The 22,516-nt window shown below is 39.2% G+C and overlaps 1 protein-coding gene, 1 long non-coding RNA gene and 1 other non-coding gene across 6 annotated transcripts in view; all 3 read left to right on the forward strand.

The window, feature by feature from the left end:
• Positions 1 to 22,516, forward strand: part of SKAP1 (src kinase associated phosphoprotein 1) — a 325,743-nt gene that overhangs the window by 35,532 nt on the left and 267,695 nt on the right. The window lies entirely within an intron of this gene.
• LOC114673354 (small nucleolar RNA U3) lies at positions 12,638 to 12,853 on the forward strand. Its single transcript, XR_003724062.1, has one exon. It is a non-coding gene; the product is annotated as a small nucleolar RNA U3 (small nucleolar RNA).
• LOC144335642 (uncharacterized) lies at positions 17,671 to 20,264 on the forward strand. Its single transcript, XR_013406637.1, has 2 exons — positions 17,671 to 17,865; positions 18,582 to 20,264. It is a non-coding gene; the product is annotated as an uncharacterized LOC144335642 (long non-coding RNA).

Here is a 22,516-nt window from a genome sequence, read left to right on the forward strand (position 1 = left end):
TCCTCTTTTAAAATATATACACACATGCACACACATGCATGAACACACACAGAAGCTGAATTTGTCATGGGGTAGAGTCAGTTTCTTGTTCTCAAATTCTTGTTCTCAAAGAACTTTCTGTGTGGTTTGTGGGGTAGACATTCAGGAAATAATGAGCAGGAGCTTTAGGAAATATCTGCATTGTTGATGGGAGCTTTCTGTTCATTGACTTGTTGCAAGAAAGATGACACTTTATTTAGAATTTCATAATTTTCAGATCACTGAGGAAATGAGGAGCCAGAAATTAGATACTGTACAAGAAAATGGAAAAATGAGGCTTTCCTTTGGCAAGCTGTTTGAAATTGCCTTACATCCACCCATTCAATCATCACTCTGTTAATGTAACCCTTGTTTTCCTGAATCCTCTTCTTCAGCCATATCACCTCTATTCTGCCATTTATGGCTGCCACATTTACTTATGTTGTGTGGCAGTTATATGTCCCCCAAAAAGCTTGGCATGAAAAGAAATTTAGAAGTCATCAAACTTAAGAGTTAAACGTGTATGGCAGGCTAAATGCAGTGGCTTACCCCTATAATCCCAGTACTTTGGGAGGCTGAAGCCAGAAGATCCCTTGAGGCCAGGAGTTTGAGACCAGCCTGGGCAATATAACAAAACTCTATCTCTACAAAAAATAAAGTTAGCCAGGTGTGGTGGTGTATGCCTGTGGTCCCAGCCATTTGGGAGGCTGAGGTAGGAGGATCACTTGAGCCCAGCAGGTTGAGGCTGCAGTGGGCCATGATCATGCCACTGCACTTCAGCCTGGGCAACTGAGTGAGACCTTGTCTCAAAAAAAAAAAAAAAAAAAAAAAAAAGTAAAAATTAAGCATATGGCAAATACATGAACCATATGGTAACACAAAAATAATTAAAATTAATGAAGGTCATTTAAAAGATTTTATTTTTAGTCTTTTTTTGTTTGTTTTTCCTTTTTTTTTTTTTTGAGACAGAGTCTCACTCTGTGGCCAAGGCTGGAGTGCAGTGGCACAATCACAGTTTGCTACAGCCTCGACCTCCTGGGCTCAAGCGATCCCCCGACCTCAGTCTCCTGAGTAGCTGCACACCACCATGCCTGGCTAATTTTTTACTTTTTGTTGCCCAGGCTGATCTGGAACTCTTGGACTTAAGCAGTTCTCCTGTCTTGACCTCCCAAAATGCTGAGATTACAGGCCTGAGTCTCTGTGCCTGGCCTATTTTTAGTCAGATTAAAACAATAATATTTTAGGAGTTTGGTAAATTTGGGGAGGTGGTAACCTATCTAAAACTATAAATTTAGCACTTCAAGGCTTATTTGGAAGGTAGATAAATCTCTAGCAAGATAATCTGGAAAAGCCACTACTAGATAAATGTGAATTATATATTTACATATACACACATATGTATTTTACAACTTCCCACTCTCTTTGTTTCCTTGCTTCCTTTAATTCTTTCCTCAACATGTATTGCTCTAGAAACAAAAGGGTGGAGAGAAATAAAAATAGCACTGCCTTTGATTCTTGGTAAACTTTAGGGGCTTAGCTCTTACTTTTATGGCTGGCTTGGAATTCACTGGTATTTGCCATGGTTGTGGACTTGCTGTAAATGGATGCATCTGACTCCATCACAGCTGTTATAATGTGTTTTTTGCTATTTTCTGTTGTCTAGAGTGAATGACCACAGGAAAAGACAGTTGTGTCAAGAATCATGAGTATTCTCCAAGTGCTCATCTGTTTTTCAGTACAAATCACTTTAGCTATTCTGTTTTTAGACTTAGAAACAAAAAATAGCTATCTTTTTTAGACTTAGAAACAAAAAATAAAATCCTATCTATATTTACATACTTTTGGGGTTTTTTTGCTTGAAAGTGTCACCAATGAAAGCTAATATTTTCCATGTAACACAAAATAAAAACGGATAGCAATTTCTGTGATTCCAAGGAAATGAAGCCCTGTTGTGGTATTGATGTCCTAAGCTGTGATTTTCATTGCTGTTCTTAAAAACTAAACAGCTTTCACATTCCAAGTCCAAGTTTTCATTGAGCCCTTTGGAGAATGGCTAGGATAAAAGCCAGGCAAAGGCACTTCCTGCTTTATTACAGTGGTCACTGCAGGATTAGCACCAGATGTGAGACACCTGGAATGAAGCAGTCGTGATCTACGCTCAGACACTTGATGGCATTCTAATGCATTGGGAGAAACAGTAGAGCATTTTTTAAATGCTTGATTCAGTGGAGGCCATCTGACAGCAAGAATACGTTGAGAGTGGGGGAAGTGATAAAGAAAATATAATTTTTGTTTTGTTTTTTTTTTTTTGAGACCAAGTCTCTGTTGCCCAGGCTAGAGTGCAGTGGTGTGATCTTGGCTCATTGCAACCTCCGCCTCCCAGGTTCAGACGATTCTCATGCCTCAGCCTCCCGAGTAGCTGGGATTACAGGCATGAGCCGCCACGCCTGGCTAAATTTTTTTTGTATTTTTAGTAGAGACGGGGTTTCACCATGTTGGCCAGGCTGGTCTCTCCTGACCTCAGGTGATCCACTCACCGTGGCCTCCCAAAGTGCTGGGATTACAGGAGTGAGCCAACATGCCCAGCCGAAAATAGAATATTTTTATTATTGAGATATGGCTTAATTTCTCTCTTGATGGCCCTTTTTGGATAACTAGTCATTTATGCTCCCTGTTGGAAGTGAAGGACAGAGTCAATGGAAGCAAACTTGGAGTATTGTTTCCTTCTGTGAAACTTAGTAATGCTAAAGGAGTTCCAAAAAGAGACCAGGAGATTTATATCATATTGAGATGGAAGGAAATAAAGAAATACCTTTTGTGTGACAGGGTTCTGGCACCAAACTCAGGACATTTAAAGTACAGGCTGAAAGAATATCTTGAACACGTCTCATTGTGGGTGGCTAACCTATAGCTCTGTGTGAAACGTGATATACTAGTAAAATCTCATAAAAATAATTCTGACGTTCTTTGGGAATTTCATGTTTTCTTTTCACCTTAACATGGATTTAGCTTTAAAGCAAGATTTAGCTTAAGAATGTATAATTCTGATATTTTTGTATTCTAGCAAGAAAGACAAGGAGTTAGCCTGATAAAACTCTTGGGAGCAAGAGTTTTGAAGTAGTATACTATAAATATAATCACCATTGATTATATAGAGAGTTTTACTTTTCTTAAATGTTAATTATTGAGCTTAAAAACCCCTAAAACAAAACACATTCAAATGAAGTATACTTATCAAAAGAACTAATGTATAATGTGCTATTAGTACTATGTTATTCACAAGTTTCAAGATTTGCTCATAACATCTTTTTCTATTCTTTAATTTTGCTACTTGTACTGGAGCTTCAGTGCAAATGCAGAAAAAAAAAAAAAGTAGGAGGTACTTGCATGATCCGTCTAAGTTTAAATAGCTCTGAAAAGGCTCAAAAGTCATAGCAATAATTTGACCACATCTGGAAAGTTAATAACTCATTGCTTCCTTTTTCAGTCCTATCCCTCCCTCCCATCCTTAAAGGAAGGAAAAAAAAAAAAAAAAACCCACAACAACTTCAACACTATTTCTCAACTCATCAGTTATATCAGACAAATTTTTGTTTGGTTCTCTGTTATTCAGTGGATGAATGTTGAGATTTCACAATTGAGTTAAAGAGTTTTTTGAATCTACTTCTCTAGGAATGAGAGGTTATATTTATTGCTCTTTTAATCTGGAATGCCCTACAGGTGACAATGATAGAATATTACTTGCTATTGATCTCTTGGCTTAACTTTTAAGACCTGGAAAGAAAGATCGTCTTATGTGATTTTTATGGCAAGTCTCTGTCCTTTCAAAATAGCTTCGAAATGTGTAACTCTCCTTATAATTTTATCATAATGATTATTTTGTTTGTTTTTTCGTATGTGAGGCTATCTGGAAGTAGAACAAATTTTCTTAAATAACATTTTTTTAATGTAATAATGACCATAGGCCTTGGTGGTTCAGAATAAACCATACCTTAGATATTTTCATTATATATCTTTAAGATTTTAGATTGAGTTCAGAAAAATGTTTTTGTTGTTGTTGTTGTTTTTTGTTAGTTTGTTTTTTGTTTTTTTGAGACAGAGTCTCACTCTGTCACCCAGACTGGAGTGCAGTGGCATGATCTTGGCTCACTGCAACCTCCACAGGTTCAAGCAATTCTTATGCCTCAGCCACCCAAGTAGCTGGGACTAAAGGTGCACACCACCATACTGGGCTAATTTTTGTATTTTTAGTAAAGACGGGATTTTGCCATGTTGGCCAGGCTGATCTTGAACTCCTGGCCTCAAGCGATCTGCCCACCTTGTCCTCCCAAAGTGCTGGGATTACAGGCATGAGCCATAGCACCTAGGAAAATGTATTTTTAATAGAGTTTTTAGATCACTTGCAAAAGTAGATCATGTGTAATTCTTCCCAGTACTGAGCTCTTCATACAGAATAACATGTTCCATCAGGAGTGAAAAGGAGTTATGGATTGTGAGCTAGAACACAGGCAAGTAACTGAACTTGCACCCTTCCAGTCTGACTAACCCAATAGAATAATAAGCTGAGCCATACTCTTTAACTGTAGAGTTAGGTCACTGAAATTTGCTTTACTCCTGATAGAATTTTAGCCATCGTTATCACCTGGGCACATTCCTATTAGCTACTCAATATGGATTTGTCTTGGTTTCAGAAAATCCTGTGTCATTTTTTTTTAATACATGAAGCCTCACTGTCTGTAGATGGACTTAATTCATACATTGTGTAAAAAGATCATCTGTATGAAATTACTGCCTTCATTTTTATCACCGTTTGCTTTGGCTTTGATTTTAAGTCTCGTTTGATCTGGAGCTAGCCTTTTGTCCCAGAGCTATGCTATTTTCTCTGTTTAAGGAAAGCCAATGAAAAATACCTCTCTGTATTTATCTGTTTGTGGATTCCAGGAACCTGTGGCTTGGGACCTTATTGATGGTGTTTTTCTCTAATTTGCATGTTTTCTCTTGTTTCTGATATAGACCCATGCAGTATCCACTTTCTGCGTTACAGGGAAACTGGAACAGAGGGGAGGGAAATCCAAGAGCACTGGGCCAACTGTCAGGAGCCAAGCTCTGTTCTGATGTTACTTCTATAACACTGAGTCACTTGAAGATTCCCCTAATGATAATCTTATGTTTTATTTCTATGTTGCTTACCCAAAATGTTGTTTAGAATTATTTTTTTAAATAAATGCTACAAAAATGCACACATTACCAACCAAACTATAAAACTTCTGTTTGATTTCTTTTATGGTACCCCCATGACTTTTTAAAAAATTTGGAATATGATGCAGGAAATTTCATTTCTTGGGATTTTATTTCATGATTCTGTTGAAAATGAGTTGAGCATAAAGTGAGTTTTTATAATCACACCATGTGAATCATTTCTTCTTTGGATTCTGGATCTTCTCTCCTACTGTGTAGCCTCATCTAGTCTCCCTGAAGTGCAGTGTTAGCAGGGTTGATAATGAAATGCAGTCCTGCTTATCACACTCAGCAAAGGGCTCAGAGAAGATGGGAAAAAAATCAATCCCACAGGAACTTCTTGAGTGCTAGACATCCATATTTAGCCCCCAAGCATTTAAAATGGAAATGAGATACCTTAGGGTTTTAGTTTTTGATTTACACAAGATGTCATTGCCTCCTTGGCAATAGGAATATTTTAGAGACCAACTGCTGACCTGTTTGGGAAGATCTCAGCCTATCGCCCCAGGTGTGACGTAGTTTCTTCATATTTCTTTCAAAACTCTCAGCAGTGCTTTGCAGTAGCTTTGATTCTTCGGGCTTCAAAGGGTGTCCCTTCCAGGGCCAATCTTAGGAAAGAAAAAAAAATTAGTGTAGGGGAACAAACAGCTCATAAAATAAGTGCTATCCCTGTGGCAGCTCTTACTTAGACAATTAATAGAGAGTTTACAAATCAGTAGTACTACAGCATGGCAAAGCCAAGAAAATTCCAATTTGATGCTGGTGCTTTGTTGTTACAAAATCGCCATTTGTAGTGAACCATTCTTAAATTGTCCAGCTTCTAGTAGTTTTTATCACAGTGTGGTTTATATAAGATATATTATAGTTAAATGCTCAAACTCAAAGCTGCCTCTTGAGTTTGTGAGCCTTGTTGAGGTTCTCATTATAATTTACAGAAACATTTATGCCCACATAATCTCCAATTAGCTATTTCTCCAAGTTATATTAGTGAGTGACTCTCATTTGTAGATTCTTCCATAACCACAAGGCCCATACAGTTTGGTAATTTAGACCTTCTATCATGTTTACCAAGTGCCTTTGTTCTTTTGTTGATGAGAAAACTGATATATGAGAAATTACTCAAAGTAATAGAATTTGTTTAAATATTAGGATTTAGAATTTAGAATTTTATTTAGCCAAGCCATTAAAAAAAATGAAGTGGCATCTTTCAAAGATTATTGATTTAAAAAAACTGTAAACAAATATTGAAGTCTAGTTAATTATATGCATGTTGAATTGTTTGGGGATGGAGTATACTAATTTGAGCAGTTTGTTTTGGAATGTATAAAAAATAATATGGATGGATGAATATATGACAAAGCAAATAAAATGTTAATCACAGAATATATCCACTAGATTGTGGGTGTACATGAATGTTGTTTCAACTTTTGTGCAGAGTTGAAAATTTTCATAATATAATGGTTTTTTATTGTTGTTTGTTTGGTGTGTTTGTTTGTTTGTTTCCTGAGTTGGGGTCTCACTCTGTCACCCAGGCTGGAGTGCAGTGGCATGATCTCGGCTCACTGCAACCTCCGCCTCCTGGGTTCAAGCGATTCTCCTGCCTCAGCTTCCCGAGTAGCTGGGATTACAGGCGCGTGCCACCACACCCGGCTATTTTTTGTATCTTTAGTAGAGACAGGGTTTCACCATGTTGGCCAGGCTGGTCTCAAACTCCTGACCTCATGATTTGCCCACCTCGGCATCCCAGAGTGCTGGGATTACAGGTGTGAGCCACCATGCCCGGCCCCATAATATAATGTTATAAAAAATATTTGACTGGTTTGACTTTGCATTTCAGAAACCATGGATTTTATTCACTCTGGCTTCAGAAAATCGTACGCTTCTTCCATATGGGATATGGTTTTTAAGGATAATTTTCTAGGAATAGTCTTATTATTTCTGGGTAATACTGAACTAGGGGATAATCCTCCAGTTTGTTATTTCTGACATAAGTAACAGGAAGTAGCTAACTTTTGTACGTCTTTAAAACTCCTAAACCAGCAATTATTAAGAGCTAAAATTCAATTCAAACATTCTACCTGGGATATCCTGAAATTTTGATTTTTTTTTAAAAAAAGGAAAGGTAATTTCTGACTTTTTTCATAAATTTGATAAAAGGAAAGCTAATATGAGATTGGTAGTCCAGTAGGAAATGGAACTCAATTTTATAATTTAAAAATCATTTTATGATATTAAAAATGACAGAGGTTAGAAACAAAGCTCTTATTCTTTTATTGAACTAGAATTGAAAGTGGCAGAAAATCATTTTGGCCCTAGTGCAGTAAATGTTATCACTAAAACATGTTCAGGGGATATTAGGATAGTCTCTCAAGCACCAGAGACAAAAGTTCACAAAGCAAGAACTGATTTTTCTGTCCTTATCTTGAAATTATTAAATGTACAGGAGACATGAAGGTGTCTTAGTTCTAAGAGGACTGGAGATGAAGTACGTGTTGAAAGCGATAATATTTCCATTCTGGAGAGGTGAGATGGAGAGAAGAGATGGTGGCATGGGTGTCTCAGCAGTGACAGGCACGGTGGAGGGAAGAGAGTGCACAGGGATAGGAGGGTTCATGAACCAACACAGAGCTGAGAAATTCAAGACCAGAGAAAATTATACTCGTGCAGTATTGTGAGCTGATGATGAAAATGGTGAGGAAGCAAGTGATACTATTCTTTAAAAGAATTGTGTGAAGATTATATTTAACAGGGAGATGAAACTGGAGCTGTCAGCAGCTACTGTATCTTGCAAATCTTGTAGGAGAGAAATTTTAAGTCCATTTGGGAAAAACCCATCATTTTTGAGTGTGCAGTGTGATTATGCTTCAGAATTTTGTGTAAATGGAGCAGGTTGGTAGGCATATGTTTGCTGATCCTAAAATGATTAAAATTCAGAATAAGTAAGACTCTTGTGAAATTGAGTTTTCAGGTTCCAGCCAGTGTTCTATGCTGCCATATGGCATAACTAGAATTAATTGCTGTTCTCAGTCTCTTATTCTTCTATTGAATATTTAGGTGTCCTGTTTGAAATATTAGTGGTTCCACAGAAGTATTTAATCACATGAGATAGATGTTTGGCATGTTCATGAAAGCAGTGTATGTAGCTAATAGTTGCTTAGAAGAAAAAGCCCCTCATGAGGTTTTCTAGCTTCTCTGCTTCTGCCTCCACCCCCTAACTTGTTTTAATTAGAAAAATGGATACTGGATAGGATGGTTAGCAAGGAAAGGAGGAAAGATTATCAGGACTTTATAGGGGAGACAAGAAAAGATCAGACATGAAATTGCTTTTGCTGGTCTTTAGGTCCTTGGTACTCTAAGTATCAACATGGAACAGCAACTACAGCATCACCTGGAAACTTGTGAGCAATGCAAACTCTCAGGCTCCATTGAATGAGACCTACTTAATCATAATCTGCATACTACCCTAAGTTTATTTGTACAGTATGAACATTAACATTTGAGAAGCACTGTTTTCACACATCAGATTCATTTTAAATTCAGTTTCTCAGAACTTAGAATACATATTTCTGGAGATCGTAAGCTTCTTGAAGGTATGAATGGTCTTACAGTCACAAAAAAAAAAAAAAAAAAAAAAAAAAGATCTAGCATGGTGCTGGCATGTTGCATGAGTTCAATGATGTGAGTAAAATGAATGGTGAAAAACTGTTATAAATGTGTTTTTAGGTCCTAGACTAGACCTGAGAACAGCAAGAGACCCTCTTTATTAGGAAACTTACTATTTAGTAGCCAACCCTACATATTCTTTCTTGGAAATAAGGATGCTTTCTTTTTACTGAGTGTTAGTAGATACAGAGCCAAGGCATCCATCTCTTCAAGTGTCTCCTCTAATAACATATCTCTAATGTTCTAACTGGAACTGTGACAAAAGGTTACAGGGCTACTGACCATGTATTGGAGTTCTAACACAGCGTGGATGCCAGGCATTCCAGCTGTCTTTGAGACCTATCGCCAGCCCTCTACCTTTGGTCAGCAGCATCCCTATTCAGCTTTGTACTTCCTTGTCTCTACCATTTCTCCTCTTTCTTGAAGACCTCTTTTCTAACTCTTTCCTCTGTGTTCCCTAGAATCTATGTCCTGTTATAACCAAACCCCATAATATCCTCCACCTCTTTTCTCTATCCTAAAGGATGATTCTCCGACAGGAACCTGTTTGCTTGCGGCCTTCTTAAATAGAGTTTGCTCATTTTCCCAAAGTGCTGTTGGCATTCTTCAAGCTCCCTGCTGCTACTTCTGGACTTTCACTATTCAATCTTGCTTCAGACCTCTCCCCTTTTAAGGTTTGTCTTTGTGGCTTTACAGTACCCTGTCCTTTTGTCATCTTTTGAGTTCAGAGTACTTCCACACAATATTTAAGGACTGAAGCATTGGCTCATAGTTGTTATCTTCACTCCATTCTTGACATAGAGACTTCCTCTTTCTTAAATTTAGCTTTTCCTTCTTCAGTATGTCTCTCCAATCATTATATAAATATGCTCAAATTTCTCCTAATATTAATAAAAACGTTGTGTCGTACACAGTGATTCCCTCTTTAGCTACTGTCTTTGCATCTATTTTTTTTTTTTTTTTTTTTTTTTTTTGCAGCCAAACTTCTTGAAATAGAAGCCTAGACTAGCTATTTCTGGCTTCCTGGTCTCTAGTCACTTCCCAGTCACTCTTCAGTCCCCTTTAATCTGGCTTCTGCTCCTATTGAGCTACTCTCTCCAATGTACCAATGTCTCCAATTGCCACAGCCAGGTGGTACTGTTAAGTCGTTGTCTTATTTGGTCTTTCTGTAGCATTTGACACTGTTGATCACGTCCTTTTTCTCATAAATGTGAAAAACTCTCCATTGATTCTCATGAATTCTCCTGGTTTTCTTCTTCCTTGTGTTTATGCTCTTTTTTAGGCCCTTGAGCTCATTTTTCTACCTTGCCCTCTTTGCTCTTGTTCCTCAGGGTTTTCTCTTTCCTCACCACATTCTCCTTAGGAGGCAGTTACATGCATGTCCATAGTTCCACAGCTTCCCCGGTGCATGGGAGACTCCCAATTCTGTAGCTCAGCTGCAGTTCTCCCTCCAAGGCACCAGACAGCATATTGCATACCTCCTTCTGGGTGTCTCAAAGATACCTCAAACTTCACAAAGCTGGGCATACCCTGCTGGATGCCTACTCAGCAGCCACCATCCCTTCTTCCTTGACAACAGAATCGTGATCTATAAGCCATTCTCTTTTGCCAGTGCTTGATCTAGAGTTTACATAAAATATCATTATGGCCAAATAAATGTAAGAAGACTTCTGATAGATTCTCACAGGATAGTCTTATAGTTGGGAGATAGTAATACACTGAAATGCAGTAGGACATTACTCTGCTCTAAGGTGTTAGAGCAGAAATATGGGAAGAGCCTGGCTCCTTCATGTCATTCTTGGGCCCTGCACAACTCTGGAATCTCCTGTCTTCAGACTTTTTGTTTTGTGGGAAAAATTAACTTCCACTTGCTTAGGACCTTGTCAGTCAGGTTTTCTGTTACTTGTGGCCAGAAGAATCCTAACTGCTTGAATGTCCAGAACTGAACTCATTATCTTATATTCTTCTCACCCCTGAAGTCTACCTCTGCTTTCTCTAGGCCAAGGCTCCCAAGGCAAAATCCTGGGAGTCATTCCTGATTGGTCCCCCTTCACTCCCCAAACCATCAACAAGGCCTGTTGATTCTTCATTCTAAATGTCCTCCCCTTTCTCTTCCCTTTGTCACTAGCTAAACTTTAGTCTTCATAAAATTGTACTCAAGCACTGCAGAATTCTCCTTTCTGGTTCTCTGCCTCAAGTCTCTCCCTGTTCCAGTTTATTCTGCTCCTCCATTCCATGTTGAAAGAGCAAACTTTTAAAAAAGGGTAATTTGTTGTCTGGGTGTGGTGGTTCACGCCTGTAATCGCAGCACTTTGAGAGGCTGAGGCAGGTAGAGCACTTGAGGTCAGGAGTTTGAGACCAGCCTGGCCAACATAGTGAAACCCTGTCTCCACTAAAAAAAATACAAAAAAATTAACTGGGCATGATGGTGGGCGCCTATAATCCTAGCTATTTGGGAGACTGAGGCAGAAGAATCATTTGAACCCAGGAGGCAGAGGTTGCAGTGAGCTGAGATTGCTCCACTGCACTCCAGCCTGGGCAACAGATCTAGACTCCATCTCAAAAATAAATAAATAAATATTTTTAAAAAGGGCAGAGATTTAAGAGTTGAAGGATATTCAATTTTCAGGTGGGAAAACAGTTGGCACCGACAGGGAAAGATGTGGGAAGAGGAAATTAGGCTTTAATTGTGCAGCCTGGCCTTGGGTCACTTCTGTGCAAATAAATAACTGTCTTCCAAAGTGTTTTACTCTGTGTTTAAATACATACACATGAAAATGAAATTATTTTTGAGCCTTGTGAAATGCAGCAGTACTTTGAGTTTTATTTTATGATTATTTTTCTAAATTTGTTTTTTTAATTAAGGAAGTTGACTCTCAAGGCCTTCATTAGATGAGGTATCACTGACTGGGAACAACTTCCATTTTTCAGATGTTATCCCTTTGAGCTGCGCTGAACTGACACAGGATGAATCCTTCATTAGAAGAGGATTATCTCCACTCTGTGTGACTATTTAGTAAAACATTTGTATTTGTCGGACTACTTTTCCAAAGTGAGGGTGCTTAAGTAAACCATTCACTTCCTCCTTCTCAAAACATCAGTCACCATGATTGATTTTTATGTTGGTAATAAAGAGAAATGGAATCAACTAAAAGCAGGGTGAGGATTATAGACCGGAAGCAGATAATTTACTTAACAAATATGTATTGGCTATTTGTTTATGTCAGGCACGATGCCAGGTGATCAAGATAGTGTCAGATAAGACATATTCTTGTTTTTCAAGCAGTTCTTGGGCCAGTGAGCGACTAGACTCATCTTAGTTCCTCCATGGACCAGCATGGAGCCCACTACCCCCAGATAATCTGCTCTAGAAGGTCTGAAGGTTTGTTTTCAATTTGTTACATGCCTGCAGTTTCACCACTTAGAGATTCGTTTGGGTTAAACATCGTGTTTTAAAATACAAATCCACCTGGAGGGTGAAAATACTTTTGATTGTTCAGTCATGTGCACTAGACCTGTTCAATGGTTTCCTTCCAACTTTTGGTTAAGATGGCTTCACTGAGCACATTCAGTGAAGTGGTTTTTTGAACCGCTATTACGGGCAATGCACTGTGCTAGGAATACTGAAGGTTGTAGAAATAACAGAGGATGCGTTTTCTCAGAAAGAATAAGGGCTTTAGAGACTCCTTATCTCTGCAGCTTAAGCATAACAGTCATAAAGACTGTACTTTCAGGGATCATTTCTATAGTTTGTTGCTAGAGAAGTTTCCCTAGACATGTGGAGCACCAGAAACCATGAGGAGGAGATGTAGTGTTCTCTCCAGAGCATGAAGCTGACTCTTGGTGCTGCTTTGCTGCACCTGCCATTTGCCATTGACAATCATTCTTCTCTTCCTCTGGGAGAGTAAGGAGGAGAGGACACAGTCTGAGTGGTTCCCATTTATGTGGGTTTTTTTTATTATTATACTTTAAGTTCTAGGGTACATGTGCACAATGTGCAGGTTTGTTACATATGTATACATGTACCATGTTGGTGTGCTGCAGCCATTAACTCGTCATTTACATTAGGTATATCTCCTAATGCTATCCCCTCCCTCCTCCTATGTGATTTTTTTTTTTTTAGAATAATAGTTACGGCTAGCATTCATCACACACATACCATGTGCCAGACTCAGTTTCAAGGGCTTTCCTTACAACAGGTGTGTGAGGTTGATACTGTTATAATCCCTATATAGCAAATGAGAAAACTGAGGTTCAGAAAGGTAATCAACTTGCTCAAGGTTACATAGCTATTAGGTTCTAGAATTGGAATTTGAACCCACTCTTATTGAGGCTCAACCTTGTCATAAAAAGTGAATAATGCCACTTCATTCATTCACTCATAGTTTCTACAAATGTTTATTGAGCATATGCTATGTGCAAAGCATTTTTGTGGTGAACACAACATAGGTCCCAGTCCTTCTATAACTTATTTTTGAGCAGAATAAACCAAATCATTATACAATACACTTACCTTATAGGGTTGTTGTTATGTACATAAAAGTGCCTAACACAAACATGTCACATAGTGGATAGCCAACAAATATTCCCAAGAAATTTATAACCTCACTGGAAAGATAAAAAACAATGCACAAATAACTATAATTTAAGATACATTGTGGCAAAGCTTTAGAAGAGGCCATATTTTATTTTATTTTCCAGTTTTATTGAGGTATAATTGGCATACAAAACACTGCACATACATGGTACTGTAAAAGCCCAGAGAAGGAAGTCCCTTCTCTGGTGGGCTTGAGAAGCCTTCATGGATGAGTTGGCATCAAGACTTGGCCATGGGGTGAATGGGATAGGTTTTTGGTAAGACACATTGCATGCAGAATTACCATGTGCTAAGACACAGAGGTGATAAAGTTTAGGCATTTTTGGGAACCAAAGGGTGATTTTGTTGATTAGGTAAAAGAGAGTAATAATGGGAGGTATGGCAGAAAAGACAAAATGGAACCAACTCTCAGAAATAAGAATTTTGACTGGGTTTGAGGAGGACAGATAGGTAGTTTGGAAGAGTAAAACATGAGTCAGGGATAGGTAAGCTGAGGAGGGATGCTTTAGTAGTGGATTTGGGTCTTTGGCGCAAGGTCTGAGGCCACTGGAAGGCAGAAAATGGTTGCAAAGAAAGAGAGGATAAGAATGTCAAAGGTTGCCTATGTTCCCTGTACCCAGAGAAGGAAGACAAATCTCCTTGCCATACTTTATTTATTTTTCAGTATCATTGGGTGTAATTTGTATACAAAGCACTGTAAATAAGGAATGCATATAATTTGGTGCCCTAACCACTTTTCAGAATGTTATGTCAATGAGAAAATATATTCTATGGATATATGCTTCAACTTTTGAAATATGATTGGTCTGAAAATTAAAGACTGTATTCACAATTTTTCAGATCTGTTAACAAGATTTAATAGATTTTCAAAGCTGGCCCAGACAACTTTCAACTTTGTTTCATTAGGAAAATGTGTTCCAAGGTCCAAACAACTGGAAATGAACTTTTAGAATACAGTCAATATTTGAATTGAGAGCTGCTTGTCTAGAATTTCCTTAACAGGCAACCACTGGTAAATATCTGTTTCCTTTACCATATTTTCCAAAATTGCCCCATCATATGATTACCTGGGGATTTTGTTAAAATATATAGACTTCTAGGCCCCTACCCTGGAGATGCTAATTCACTAGGTCTGGGGTGGACCCTGAGAATTTGTTCTTCAATAAGAGGTCCAAGGGATTCTTAAGATCAGGAAAGTGTGTACAAATCTTTATCAGAAGACCCTGTTTTTTGTTTTTTGTTTGTGAGGTAGGTGCCTATTTTGGTTCTCGACTGAATTTTAACAATGAGGGGAAAATCTTACCAGCAGGGCTTAAGACCTGTCAGTAGCTGACAACGTTTCAGCCTGATTTAGCTCCCGGAGTGAGGAGATAGGGATATGTTCATATGCTGCTCTGTGCTTCCTTGTGAACTGGCAACATCTCAAGATGTTTCTGATGCTGGAGAATCTCTCAAAGTGGGACAGAACTGAAAGCCCTGGTCCCAAGAGGAGCCAGGTAAAGCCTTGGATTGACTGGTTGATTGTAATCAAACCTCTGGGGACCCCTGACCTGTATTGATATACCAAAGGAGCTGGTCACATAGTCATTAGCCTTTAGATCAAAGTCCATTCCATTTTTTTATGACTTGGATAATTGGGTACTTTATGTAAGGGTTTAATTATGACTGCTGTACATACTGTACAAAGTAATAAATGGGTAAGAATGATACTTTAGGCCGGGCACAGTGGCTCATGCCTATAATCCCAGCACTTTGGGAGGCCAAGGCGGGCAGATCATGAGGTCAGGTGTTTGAGACCAGCCTGGCCAACATGGTGAAACTCTGTCTCTACTAAAAATACAAAAGAATTAGCTGGGTATGGTGGTGTAATCCAAGTAGCTGTAATCCCAGCTACTCAGGAGGCTAAGGCAGGAGAATTGCTTGAACCCAGTAGGCAGAGGTTGCAGTGAGCCGAGATTATGCCACTGCACTCCAGCCTGGGCAACAGAGTAAGACTCTGTCTCAAAAAAAAAAAAAAAAAAAAAAAAAAAAAAAAAAAGAATGATACTTTAGTATAGAATCTTGTACAATTAGGGAAAAAAGTCAACTTGAGGGCAAAAGCAATAATGTGGATTAAGTAAGTTGATACAAATTTAGGAAAAGTGTGAAATAATTTTAAAATGATTTCTGGATTTCTGTATACATCTCAGTTCTTAACTAGAAAAAAGTGTACACATAAGGATAGGCATTTTATGAAAAATGTCAGTAATTCATTGTAGTTCTTAGAGTGGTTACCAGTAGAAGCTGGCTTTCAAAATTCTGTTATTATTTATTGATTCAGATTTTGGTGTAATGTGAATGAGTGAAATAATGTTATATCTTTCATTAGGATTCTGTTGTTATTTTTCAATTAATCTATGTCGGTAGCTTTAGCATTTGTATTAAATCATTTTCCTCATGAAAGCTTCTAATGAGGAAACAAATTGATTGTATTTATATATTGGATTCTTGCCACCACAATGTGTATTCGGTCGTGTCTTTTGAAGTATATTTTTGCTGGTCATTTTGTGGTTTGTCTTTGAAGCCAGGCTTTGGGGGAAAAAATTATTCATTTGGATGAAGGTTTCAATTTAACAAAGCTTTCTTATTTTTGTCTCTCTTCTCTTTCATCCCTTACTTTTATTTTCTTTCTTTTTTCCCCTCTTGCCTTTGTGTGAGTGATTTAGAGGAAAATGAAGGCACCCCAGCCCCATCTTTTCGGAATAAAATCCATACTTCATAGCATTGCCTGGAAGTGCCTTGCCCTCTGTCTGCCTCTCCAAGCTTGTCCCTACCCCTCCCTGAAATGCTCTCTTATACTGAATGAGTCTCATACCGAACTCAGACAGCCCTTGCTGCTTCTTACCTCCATTAACTGATTTAGCAAACATTTATTGAGCACAAGCTCTATGCCACTGCCCCTTGAGGGCTCAGTGACAGAGAGACAAGAAGATGCTAATACAGTATTATAGGTGTTACTGAGAGGCATGCACAGATGTGCTGTGGGAACCCTAACATAGGACACTGAGCTGAGCCTTGAAGGATCATGGAGGGTCCACTAGGAGAAGAAGGAGGCATGAAAGAAAAGGTTTGCTGGCAGAGGGTGCAGCAACAAGTGGGCAGGAGTGTCAGCAGGAGCTGGGGAGGACCTGAGAGCTGAGGTGAGCCATGGAAGGATTTCAAGCAGGAGAATGATGGAACTAGGCTTGCCTTTTAGGTCATTAAGATAATGAAGATGCTAATGACTAACAGCTGAACATTTATTGGTGGTTTACCAGGTTCTTTACATGCATTACCTCTGTTAGTCCTCCCAAGAACCAAACGAGGAAGATGTGGTTATTATTTCTGTTTTAAAGGTGAGGAAACTGAGGCTGCAGAAAAAGTCTCAGCTAGAAGATGGAGGAGCTGGGACTTCAACCCAGACATGTCTGCAAAGACTTTGCTCTTCATGCTCATTCCATTCCCTTTTCCATCAGCACTGAGGAGAGTAGGTCAGAGGGAGGAGGATGAGGGCAGGTGGACTGTTTGCCATGTGGTTACATGGATGTGGGTGAGGCCTTTTAAGAGCTCACGTGAATTCAGTGTCTGCAGAGATGGAGAGGAGATTGATTAAAAGGATATTAAGGGAGTAGAATCTACAGGTCTTGGTGACTGATGGGATATATATAGTAATAGAAAAAGAGGTAAAGGGATGATTCCCAAGTTTCAGCTGGGTGGATAGTAATATCATCCATTGAAATAGGGAACACAGGGGTAGGAGAGGTTTGGGACCTGTGGGACAAAGGACAGTTCTACTCCTGAAATAGAAGAGTAATGATATCTCCTGCTTTTAAGTGTTTTAATGAACTAAGGTATTTAATATATGCAGGCGCTATAGTGAAGTCTTTGGCAATTGGTTTCTTCTCTGGTCAGCCTGAGCTCTATGACCTATCCCTCTAGTCCTCTAGTATTCTCTGACTCTCTTGTCTTTTCATTTCACAAGCCTAGAAAAATCCTAATCTCGGATCATCAGTTCAACTGTCCAACTTCTCTACTTGTATATCTGGAAAGCTATTCAGTTCTGGAGAAAAATTGCACAATTGGATTGCGCCACAGTAAACCTTTTAATTAATTAATTAATTAATTATTATTATTATTATTATTATTATTTTTTTTTTTTTTTTTTTGAGACAAGGTCTTGCTCTGTCACCCTTGCTGGAGTGTAGTGGCACAATCATGGTTCACTGCAGCCTCAATCTCCTGGACTGAAGCAGTCCTCCCACCTCAGCCTCTCAGGTAGTGGGGACCACAGGTGCAAGCCACTACACATGGCTAATTTTTTTTTATTTTTTGTAGAGATGGGGTCTCACCATGTTGCCCAGACTGGTCTGAAATTCCTGGAATCAAGTGATCTGCCCACCTTGGCCTCCCAAAGTGCTGGAATTATAGGCATGAGCCTCCATCCTGGCTGCACTACAGTAAAGCTTAGTCTTCAACCTCAACTGAATCCTTAGTGATAACTGGTAGTTATTTCACATGCTCCAAATCAGCAACCTTTCTCCTTGATTTTTTTTCTTCCCCCAACCCTTGTCAGTCTTTACCTCATCATATTGCTTCTCACTCTTTCCATGACATCACAGTGTACTTCACAAGAGACAAGAGAGGCTCTCAGGATGGAACCTACTCAGTATCCTACCCTGTCCCTTACTCAGCATAACTGCTTTGGGGTGCTGAGCTGGCCCTTTGCCACTTTCTCTTCTTCTGGGCCTGGCCCCTCTGCCTGACCTCCCTCTGCATCTTGGGCCTGGCCTCTCTGTGACCCTCCCCTCCCCTGCCAGGCTTCTCTCTGATCCCGAATCTTCCTTTAGCAACTTTTGTTTGTTTGTTTGTTTGTTTGTTTTTGAGACAGAGTCTTGCTCTGTCTCCCAGCTGGAGTCCAGTAGTGCGATCTCGGCTCACTGCAAGCTCTGCCTCTCGGGATCACGCCATTCTCCTGCCTCAGCCTCCTGAGTCGCTGGGACTACAGGCAGCCACCACCACACCCAGCTAATTTTTTTTGTATTTTTAGTAGAGACGGGGTTTCACTGTGTTAGCCAGGATGGTCTCGACCTCCTGACTTTGTGATCTGCCCGCCTCAGCCTCCCAAAGTGCTGGGATTACAGGCATGAGCCAACATGCCCGGCCTCAGCAACTCTTATCTGCAGGCAGTAAGACACATTCTGGCATTAGTCAGACATGGGTTCTTGTGGTCCCAGTTTTTACCATTTGCATGTTCTGGGCCAATTATATTACTTCTACACAATTTGATTATTTCAGCCAAACTGGCCCACAGTTGGATTTTCTGTGCTCTTAGACCCTCACAAAGTGTCTGGCAAACAGTGGAAATTTATTCATCTCTACTATTGAGAGAACAAATGCAGTATTCATAACTTGAGATACAGAGACTGTGTTGGCATGTTAATGCTGAGATATCCACCTAGCCTAGATGAACTCTAATAACTAATCCAGCTTAAAAAATTTTTACATAACATTTGCCTTCAGGTGAATAATATGTCCATGTTCATAAAAAGGAAAATATCAAAGGCATGATAGCTGAGTTTTTCCGAGGAGGTTTTAAATGTTTTTGTAGAAACCATCTCGTTTTTAAATGAATATCAAATTTTAGAACTTGACCCTGATTCTGTACAAGATAAACTGTGGTGGCCCCACAGTGTGGACTTTTAAACTGCTATGGTGCAATCAGATAACCTCTCCATGCTTCATTGTTCTCATCTGTAAAGTGAAGGCTAGATTAAATGATTTTAAGTGTCCTTCCAACTATAAAATTCAGAGAGTATATGGACCACAGTCACTCAGCTATCAGTTATTCAGATATCATATCAGCTATCAGATAATGGTGTCTCAGTGGTCGAAGAGTAGCTGTTAACCTGAAGCAAGCAAAAAAATAAAACAAAATTAGGCTTTTAAGCGTCAACAGTGACAAAAATGACAGAGCAAGGGCCAAAAAGACAACAGTTTAGAATACAGTAATCAGCTGGAGTTCTTTGTACATAACCAGTACCTTGCTTTCTCCAAGACACAAGTTTGGAACCAAAAGGCGTCTCTGACTTTCCTCTTGATTCTGTGCTCCCAGCCAGTCTCTAAGTCTGTTATCTAATCTCTTGTCTCTTCTCTTGCTCTCAAGTAGCTTCCTAATCTATCTCCCCACTTTTCTCCCTCCCATCCATGCTACACATCTCTGCTGGATTCAATGTGGACATCATTCTTTATCCTTAAAGACAAGCAAACAAACAAACCTTTCAATGACTCCTTTTTATTTACAGGAAAAAAAAAACCCTCTAACTCTGACCTGTTATTTAGTGTTTTTATTTTGCCATAATGTATTTGGCTGGCATTTCTCCTTTATTAGTTCATCGAATTATAGTTCATTGCCTATTACATGCAGGAAGTATGGGGATTATGTAGACATACTAGTGAGATTTGCTGGTGAAAAAACAGTCCTCACGCTAGAAAGTAGGGGAAGGAATATTAGAATGTGGGTTTCCAGTGTTGCAATCAGGAAGCTAATCACTCACTGATCAAAAAGAGTTCTTAGGTTTCTTAATGTTTGAATCCAGAGTGGGTGTTTCATTGACCATAGCAATGATTCCATGTAGCAAAAGTGTTATAGGAGACTCTAGTGGTAAATAGTACTTTAATTTCTTTTCAAAATTTAATTTCTTTTTTGCTGTCCAGGAATGGACTTTAAAAATTGTGATGGGGGAGCAGGTGATGAGTTATACTGTCAATCTCAGATAATGTTGTTTATTTAATAAAAGTTTGATTGTGACCATTGTATTTAGTAAGTAGGTAAACATTGTATTATTTACCTAGATGTGCTTGTACATATAGACTCAAGACCACTGAAATATTACATCCCCTAAAAGAACCCAGGACCTTCTTGCGGTATGTTCTTCTATTACATAATTGAGTTATATGCCTATTGTGTGTTGTTACAATAGTATTTATTTGCCATATTAGATTGTCATCTCATTATATACAAAGAGCTCATATTTTGGACTAGATTATAAGCTCCTTGTAGGTAGGCATTAGGTCTTGTACTTTTGGTGAGATTAAGGAACTGGGACTGGAAGGATCACCAGCTGTCCTACCAAGGACCTTCTTTTTGCTGCCCAATTGTTTCTAAGGCTGGTACCTGGACCCCTGGGTCCCAGGCCTTGGATGCCTCCACTGGGGACTTCCACCAGATGGTGGTCTTTTCCCATTTCTCTTGTGGGGTGTCACTGGCCATGTTACTCTTTGCCACTTGTCCATACCTTCTGCAAGGTAGTAGATGGGACACTTCTAGAAGATAATTTGAAAACAATATGAATCTTTCCAAGTGAGAAAAGAAATTATAGGAAACATTTAGTGTACAGACTCTTAGCATTGCTTAGTAAAGCCATTTCCTTGGGCATAAATAAACTTCTACCATGTGGCTCACTATTCAAGGTCAGTTGCAAGGGGTTTTCCTAGCCTTAACAACTTGCATGGAATCCATGCTCAACTAGGTGTCCATCTGAATCCTAAGATTCCATTTTCAATGCCAGGATAACTCTTCAGTGTTAGCCTTTGCAGTCTGTTTGGAGACAGCCATTATCAGAGAACAGAGATGTTCAAGAGAGAGATAGAAGTCTTTGGACACTGAGTATTGCAGACAGCCTATGCATTCAGAAGGCATTGCTATTTTAGTACAAAAAGGAAGTTCAAGCTGAGTGCAGTGGCTCACACCTGTAATCTCAGCACTTTGGGAGGCAAAGGCAGGCAGATTGCTTGAGTCCAGGAGTTCAAGACCAGTCTGGACAACATCGTGAAACCCTGTCTCTACAAAAAATACAAAAATTAGCCAGGCATGGTGGAGCATGCCTGTAGTCCCAGATGCTCAAGAGGCCAAGGTGCAACGACGGCTTGACCCTGGGAGACAGAGGTTGCAGTGAGCTGAGATTGTGCTACTATGCTCCAGTGTGGGCAGCAGAGCAAGACCCTGTCTCAAAAACAGCAAAAAAGAAGAAGTTCAAATTTGGATGTCCTTAAGTCATTAAGAAGAGATTTGATTTTGTTCAGCAGGGGTTTACCAAGGCAGAGAGTATACAATGTATTTTAAATTTCCATAAGTCACAGGTAAAATAATACTTTTAATACTTCAGTTGCAAAAAAAAAATTCATCTAGATGTTCTAGATTTATAACATCACAGATGTTGGCCTTTCTGGATAGCTAGTTTTATAATGCCATTACAACTCTATTCATCTAATTCAGTGGGTCGTATCATTTTTGGTGGGTGCGGGGCGGAGGTGAGTTATTGACACTAATGAAGTCTATGGACTCTTCTCCAAGAGAAAAGAAAACCAGTATTACATTTCACCCACAATTTTAGGGAGTTTAGGAAATCCCCTGAAGCCCAAACTATGGACTCCAGATTAAAGACCTCTGTCTAACCACTCCCTAATACTCATATTAGAGTTGATTCACGCCTATAGGCTATCTAACAAAGCAATTGTATCTTCTCTTAAGTACTAGATTTATTTTTTATTTTATAGCCAATAGGAAAGCAGTTAATATGGAATTTAAGAGCTTGGACTCTGGAACCAAGTAGACCTGTGATATGGTTTGGCTCTGTGTCCCCATCCAAATCTCATCTTGAATTATAACCCCCACATGTCGAGGGAGGGACCTGGTGGGAGGTGATTGGATCATGGGAGCAGATTTCCCCCTTGCTGCTCTCATAATAGTGAGTGAGTTCTCACAAGCTCTGGTTGTTTGATTAAGTGTCTAGTGCTTCCGCATTCTCTCACACTCTCTCCTTCCACCTTGTGAAGAAGGTGCTTGCTTCCCTGCCACCTTCCACCATGGTTGTAAGTTTCCTGAAGCCTCCGCAGCCATGTGGAACTGTGAGTCAATTAAACCTCTTTTATTTATAAATTACCCGGTCTCAGGTAGTATCTTTATAGCAGTGTGAAAATGGA

The sequence above is a fragment of the Macaca mulatta genome, chromosome 16 (assembly GCF_049350105.2).
Source record: "Macaca mulatta isolate MMU2019108-1 chromosome 16, T2T-MMU8v2.0, whole genome shotgun sequence".
NCBI classification, from domain to species: domain Eukaryota; kingdom Metazoa; phylum Chordata; class Mammalia; order Primates; family Cercopithecidae; genus Macaca; species Macaca mulatta.